Genomic DNA, 7867 nt, shown 5'->3' on the forward strand with positions numbered 1-7867 from the left:
GCAATTCTATATGTGCCATGCTCACCAAGCCCAGAAAATTATATTGTTTGCATTTTCTACCTCATATAGCCCAATAACATGTTATATTGTTTACCAGTACTGCATTTAAATACTCAGACAGCTGTGTATGCATATAAAAACAGGGTACCAGTAGCGATAAACAAGTCGTAAAGCAGAGTCGTAAAGCAGAGTTTTTGTTCTTTTAATGTTTAAATTTAAACACAAAGCTACATCAGTAACTCCTAGGCTGGAAACCACCTCACACACTGTTTCACAGTGATTACTACTGTAGAGTCAGGTATGCAGAGAAAAGAAGGCTACAACATTGCAAGTCTGTTTATCTCTGCTTGTGTTTCCTGCTCTGGCTCTTTGGTTTGGGTTAGCCAAACAAACTAGCTTTGTGTTAGCATGCTGTCTGTGCGGATGCGTTTGCATTAGCAGCAATTGTTTCAAACATGTGCACAGTTTGCATTTTACTAACATGCTCTTGTTCTTTTGTTCAGTAGAAATGAAAATAGTGTAATTGTATTGATTTTTGGTTTGTGGTCTTCTCATCATGCAGAAAACTGAAGAACTTTTAGAATGCAATTCACAACGTAATCGTAACTGTAATGTGATTACTAAATTTAGTACAGTAAATCATTGCATTGCTGTGTTATTGAAAAATGTAATATGATGACAGTAGCACGTGGCTTTGTTCCTTTGTAATACATTGCACTGCTGGTTGACCAAGTTATACTGTGCAAACTGATCAATTTTAAAAACACTGTATAATTATTAGCTATGAGACAAAGCAATCCTAACTGCTAAAACTTACATTTCTAGATAACTAAATGGTTTTGAATTAAAATTAATTATTTTAATAAAGAAGTATTTGTATAAAGAACTACTTTATAAACTGTACCAGCCATAACAAATCTTATACTTGCCAGATATTTTGGCGGGAAAAACGAAAAACCCAATTTATGAGCATTTTGTGTATTTTATGAATTGACAAGGACATAAATATCCATGAGCTTACATATGCATACATATATCTTTACTGATAGAAATATATAATAGCTGGTCAAATCCATACTTGTTAGCAAACAGGGTTAGACAGATCTAAGCCAATTGTTTTCTTGTTTCTGGTCCTTAAGCTAAGCTAAGCTAAGCTAATCAGCTAAAAAAAAAAAACAAGCAATGTTCTGGCTGATCAATAGTTTAACATTAAAAACTTTCAAATATATATCTATATAGTGCTATTAGTTTAAAACACGGTATTTAGAAAAATATCCTGCTTGATTTTATCATATGTGAATTTCAGAAAAGTTCTACATTTCATGTGATTTTCTAGCATAGATTCAAACCCCTCCTTTAGCTTCTCTTCGGTGGTCCTACAAGTGTACTTCCAGCAGACAGTGTGTCACATGTGACCCTTTAAAAGGGTCCCTGTCATCATTAAGATAAGAGGCAGTCTTTCAAGCATGCTTTAGCTCAACAAAGTGCTTCCTCTTTGGCACACTCATGTCTTTGGCACTTCTGCCTATCCTCTCCAAGATATTCTACTCATATCGCTGCCTTTGTCCTTATAACTCTGCCTTCTCATTCTTTCGGAGTCTTTTCTGTTTCCCCTCCTTTCACATTCCACTATGTTTAGTCCATAGATGTCCAAATTCGCTGTCAATCAGTTGGCTCAGAAACTGAGTTTTTCAAAAAGGATTCACATCGTGCTGTTAAATCTCGTATAAGAATATCAGCGCCGGTTGAGAGATACAGTTGTTTTCAGTCAGCTCGCTTCCTTCCTTTCTATAACACAACCAGTTATCTCCAGCTGTAAGTGTCAGCTATTTTAGGATACATGCTGTATTCATTCTCAATTCATGTGTCACTTCCTCGAATTTTTTTTCCCCACTTCAAAACAAAAAGGAGAGGGAAAGTTTTGCTCACTGCACGGACTGGCATCCAGTGTCGTTAAACTTTTAAAGATTTCCTCTTGTTGAAGCGAAGCGATTGCCCATTTTTTCCATTGTCTGCTTTGAAAGTCATCACCGAATCCACTGAATAAACACAATCCTGCATTAAATTGGGTGTAACGTAACAGCTACACCAACAAATTTTAGCAGTCATTTTCTTTGTTTAGTTTATAACATGAATAATGATATAAAACGTTTGAAAGCAAAGACTGTGAGAAAAGTCAGAGAGAGCAAGTCAAAGAGACAAAGAGAGGCTGACACACACACACTGTGGCAATATCACAGGAGGGAGGGTGTGTGAGGGCTAACTTTTAAGGTCTATTTTTACTTTCCATTTCAGAATGAGATACAAGTGTGCTTCTCACACACCCCACTGTGGAGGAAAGTAATGCAGGCCTATTTAATTAGACGTCGGCAGATTGTTGAGCCAACTCTGTAATCCAATAGAACATCGCACCACTATGGGGTCCTGCCGCCTCTGATGCCTCCTTGGCCCTATAATGCAGCACCGTCAGCTCTTCGCATTTTGTCTGCCCTTCTCTCAGCTTGCGACATCAATTTATATTAGCCTGCGCAGGAACAAGACACGTTGTTCCGACCTGCTGCGCCCAGTTGAACTTGACATGCTCCCCCACCATTATACATTACTTTTCACGCTCATCTTATTAGCCCATAATATGGCATGTGTGCATGTGTGCGTTATGTGTTTGTGTGTGGTATGTGTTTATCTTCCAGCCCATGCACAGAAACTCATCGAAAGAGTAAATTACCATAGCAATAAAGCTGTCAATACTACTGTATCAGTGAGGGGACACAAGTGGCAGGATCAATGAAAACATCTGAATAAGATGCCCTGGAAGTAGTACCCTGCTTTAAAATTCTATTACTTCTAAAGCACTTGACCTCCTGCTCCTATATTCCACTGCCCCAAAGACTTATTAATATACAGCAGAGCACTTGGACAGGTAAACTTTAATTTTCTGGGGTAATGCTTAAACAATGAATTCAAGTTAACATACTGTAGGCGGATGCATAATCTTGAATCCTGTGTAATAGCTTTCGCTACATTCTCATGCAGCAGTGTGGAAATTAGGAATAGCTTATTTGGAGATGTGAATTTGCCCCAAAGTGCTGCATTTTTAGACATTTTGGAGGCATTTATTTGCATTTAACTAGGCAGGCAGGAAATGTGAAGAGATAATAAAGCTGAACTCATGATAACCTGCTGCTAGTTTTTATTTTATTTTGAACATTCAAAGTTCCTAACTAAAATCATTGGCTGAATGTAAGTACAGTTAGTCAAGTAAGATTTATATATTTTTGTTTTAGGCTTACGTATTTTATTATGTCTGCATTACTTCTCAAGTCACAGAGACATAATAATATGAAAATATACCTCTACTACAGTAATCTGGCAGCTTAGTACTTTAACTTTAACCTCCATGTTCACCGCAGTGGGTGGGGGTGGGCATTTACTTGACAGCCGGGTAGCTGACAAGAGAAAAGTTGAAGTACATGAGGGATGACATGCAAAACTTTTTGACTGCACGATTGTGACGGGCACATTTTTTAATTACACAGGTTTTGCATGATAAGCTATGTTTGTGATTATTTACTTATTTTTGTGTTTGCCTTTTTTTATTTTTTTTTAAAAACTGTGCCTGTAGATTTTATATTAGCTAAGCCACATGTAGCTACATTGTTACATAACACATGTGTCCAAACTGTCAAAAAGTTCAAGTTCTTTAGATGTTACCAGTTGACACATGAATTCAGAATCAATTTTAGAGAGCAGACTAATGTTACGATTACAGTTCATGGGTCAGATTCTCATAAAAGTTTAACAGTGCACTTCTCGTCCAGTTATGATGCGTTTGCATGCAACTGTAGCTAAAAGGATGGAAAACTTTAAGTAGAATGCAACCAGTGTATCCATCACGGGGTTGTATGTTTTCGAACATCAGCAAGACGTATCGATTTTTGTCCTACACAGATTTATGGCCGTGCGAAAACAGCTAACAGCTTTATGAGTATAACATTTACAGTACACAGGTGATTGATGCTTATACTGAAAGCCAGGCACCATTTTCCATCACATCTAAACTTTGCCTTGACCACACATGTCTGTCACCAGTTCAGAGAGCATTTGAATGCAGCTGAAAGATATATAAATGGTCATAAATGGTTCCCTGGACAGAATGTTGAAAAAGCATTTAACCCCAGAATGAATGATCGTGGACCTCCCTGGATTTGCCCACATTAAAAAGACACTTGAGCATCCTGATACAAATATTGGGTGATTTGTCGGCTTTTTTGTCATTTCATGACATTTTAAAATGACATTTTGTAAACTTCAGACAGCGTGAATACAATCAATATGAGATGAGTTAGGCCTGTGTTTCCAAAAGGCTTTTTGTAATTTAAGAGTCTGTGTACAAACATCTGATGATTGAAAAGCAAGTACTCGATTATACTCACACACAGATGATTGGATCTTACCAGCTTGTAAATACAGAACGGCATGGGCCAAATGTTTAACATTTACTGTGTGCCCCTCATTACTCTCCCTCTCTCCCTCTCTCCCTCTGCCTTAGTGTTTCATTTTGTTCTCACACTCTTTCTCTGTTGGGCCACAATGCACGCATACACCTATATACACAAAAATGCCTATTGCATCCACGCTGCACCAAATGTCACTTTCTTTTTCTTTTCTTTTTTTCAGTGAAAACAATAAAATCCCCTCAGGGTTACTAATGCCCACAGGTCTCAACACATACACCCTTGTTATGTCTTCTTCCCGGGGCAGGGAGTTATACATTATGTTATCTCTCTAATCTGCAAACCAGCTGCAACTGGAAATGAATTAATAACAAATAAAATGCGCCCAGTACATAAAAATGTGTAGATTGCCCTGGGGCACCTAAACAGGAAACAGTGAAACAATTAGACTTCTTGTTTTGTTCTGACCTCTGTTTTGTTTTGTTCTACTTCGCTGCTGAATAGAAGGAGGCTGGAGATAGAGGCTGTTGTTTTTCTGTGTCTGTAATCACCATGGTTAAGCCTCCCTGGTCATAGCAGGGGTCAAATCTGTGTGAACACCCACTTTTCATCCTACAGTGAAATTAAATACAGTGTTACAGTCGAGCTCTATAAATGCAGTAATTCTCCGCTGACTGCAGCCCACACCAAGTGCTGCGGTTAGCCACCCAGGCCTGTACAGCGCATGCATGTGATAACAGGCAGCGATACGGCGTCCTAATTGCTGGCCTGAGTGCTATTGGAGGGAGTTTTCAGCAGGTTTCTTTTTCACTTTCGCTCCATTTGATGTCTTTGAAGTTGGTCTTTTATCTGCCTTTGCTCCTGATGGCTGTTGTCTTTGGTGCAGTGCTGTGTGTGCCCTGCTCTTTGAGCACTCCTAACATGTAACAAAGGCAAGCCCTTAGAGAGAAAAGAAGAGAAAGGGAGTTCTCTCTCATACTTTCTCACATAAATTCACTCACACACAAGCATGGTTACCAACTGTATACACAAAACATTTAGCTGTAGCCATTCACATGGAAGAAGAAAACAGCGGAAAAAAAGAAAAATGCTTTTGCTGTCAGTAAAGGAAAAAAAAAACCTGCTCTATGTGGTTGTTTAACGTGCCCTAATTTGATAAAGGGCCAAGTGTGGGAAATGAGAGAGTAGTGTATTTGTCTCAGGGGTTGTAGTGGGGTAAATATAGCAGCAAGACAGCACCAGTTGATATGAAGGATCCCATGGTGTCGAGTGCTGTTGTGACTCACCAGACTATGATGATCTGTATGTGCGCGTCGGTGTGTGTGTGTGTGTAGGTTCCCGATATATGTTATGCATTTGAACATGCGTGCGCCTTTCATTCATTTGATGAACGTTAATATTACCTACCACCTCTTGACTCATCCAGCTTGGTGTAAAATAATCCATTGCAACAGACAGAGAGTAAGAGCTGAGGAGAGTGAAGCAGGTTGAAGCAAGCAAGAGGGAAAGACAGTGAGAAGAAGCCTGCACGGCTGGCTCCCGGCTGGCTGTGTGGGAGTGTGTGTCTTAAGAGTGTGTTGAGAGGAGAGTGCGAGCACTGCTAGTCTCCATGTCTAATCAGAACACTTGTGTGTCCCAGTCTCTTTGTCTCCTGGGCCCCTCTGAGCAGAGGCCCTCCACTCCAGGCACTACACCTCCAGGACATCCTGATAGCTGCTCGACCACTCCACAACGGGACACGCACGGCTCACGCTGGAAATCAAGACTTTGGGTTGATGTCACAAAGAAGTGGAGAGTGCAACAACCGACACGTGGTTGAAGCACAGACACCATTCGGGTAATTACTTTACAAGTAATTAACCCTTTGCAAAAATCGTACTTGTAGTTTTCATTAAGTTGTACAGGAATGTGCTTGTGGTGTACTCAGTAATGAAGGTTATGCTATTTAAATATCATTTGTAGAAGGTCTTCCTTAAATGTCTTTTTAAACTAAATTCATTATCTGTGAACAACTTCTTTTTTTTTTGATGCTACAAAATCTCAATATGTAGCAGACAATGTGATGGATTTGAGCTTACTCTGTGGTCACCGCAGCTAAACCGATCACACTAACGCCACAGTTCCCAAGCGGGACAGTGGCAGGTCAGGCGCGCTCCCGCATCCCGGTATCTGTTCCCTCGCAGGACAGCATGCATGCGCGCTCTCGATTCAGCAGTTTCCCAGTTCCGTCTCCTCCATTACTGGCGAGGTTCAGAATCAATAAGTCAATAGTTTTGGCGTCTAAATCCTGCCCTGAACGCAGAGCTGGGCTATACAAACAGTCCAGACTGTAGTGCAGACTCTGTGAGATCAGTATTAATTAATAGCTAAAGACATTGTGTTTTGTGTGGAAATATCGGAAGGGTAATGCGATCTGGATTCCTATAATTATAGGCTCCCGTGTCAGGTGTTTATTAAATGTTCAATAAGAGGCAGTTAAGATGTCAGGAAATGAATCAGGCGAATTTGTAAGTCAAGTGAGGCAGGCGTTAATAAATCTCTCCCCATTTTTTCCAAACACTTTGGCTTTGGTTAGCCTGTGAGCCGCCTGCATGTTTTCATACATGATGTCCAACTTTGGCCAATGATATAAAGAAGAAGAATGGGGGGAAAGCAGCATTTAGTGGAGAGCAAACTATTCAGAAATGGTGTTACACTGTGTCATTAACCTATGTTACATTTTTTTTCTATTACAATTATTTCCCATCGCAGTTACTTACAGCAACCTTTAAGTTGCGCATGTAACAAAGTGCGACACCTGCTATTTGTTTAAGGCATCAGGACTGAGACTAAGTAGCCTAATATTTATCATCTGGAGCATTAAGGCTGTTGCTAGCTGCACGCACAAACAAACCGCGCGAGTATAATTACATTAAAAATCCATCTTTGTTTTATGTAATCATCAGGCCATTTGGGGTTGGCTCATGGGTCCGGGGGGACTTAATTTCCTGCAAGAATAACAGAGTCGTTTCAAATCTAAATGAGTAGCCTAAAAAAGGAATATAACTGTGTCCATTTGAAGTGCCTAAATGCGGCAAAACTCGAGTCACTGAGTCTTCTTCTTCTTTTCTTTAAATCTTTATCTGCCCGTTTTAGCTTGTACTGGAAATTACCAGTCCTTTTCCACAAACCCTCCATAACCAAACTATGAATAATGCATCGGATTGGCATGCACGCAGCAGCAGACACCGATGTTCCAGCTAAACGGGCCTGTCACAACCGTGACGTATCAAAAGACCACAGCCACAGGAATGAATTAATAAAGAGCTGTTGTTTTTCATGTTTTACTGGTAATAATAATAATAATAATAATAATAATAATAATAATAATAATAATAATAATAATAATAGCCAATTGTTTTGTAAAAAAAAAA

This window comes from Haplochromis burtoni, unplaced genomic scaffold, assembly GCF_018398535.1.
Source record: "Haplochromis burtoni strain Fernald_Lab_line unplaced genomic scaffold, NCSU_Asbu1 Contig_15, whole genome shotgun sequence".
Classification (NCBI taxonomy): domain Eukaryota; kingdom Metazoa; phylum Chordata; class Actinopteri; order Cichliformes; family Cichlidae; genus Haplochromis; species Haplochromis burtoni.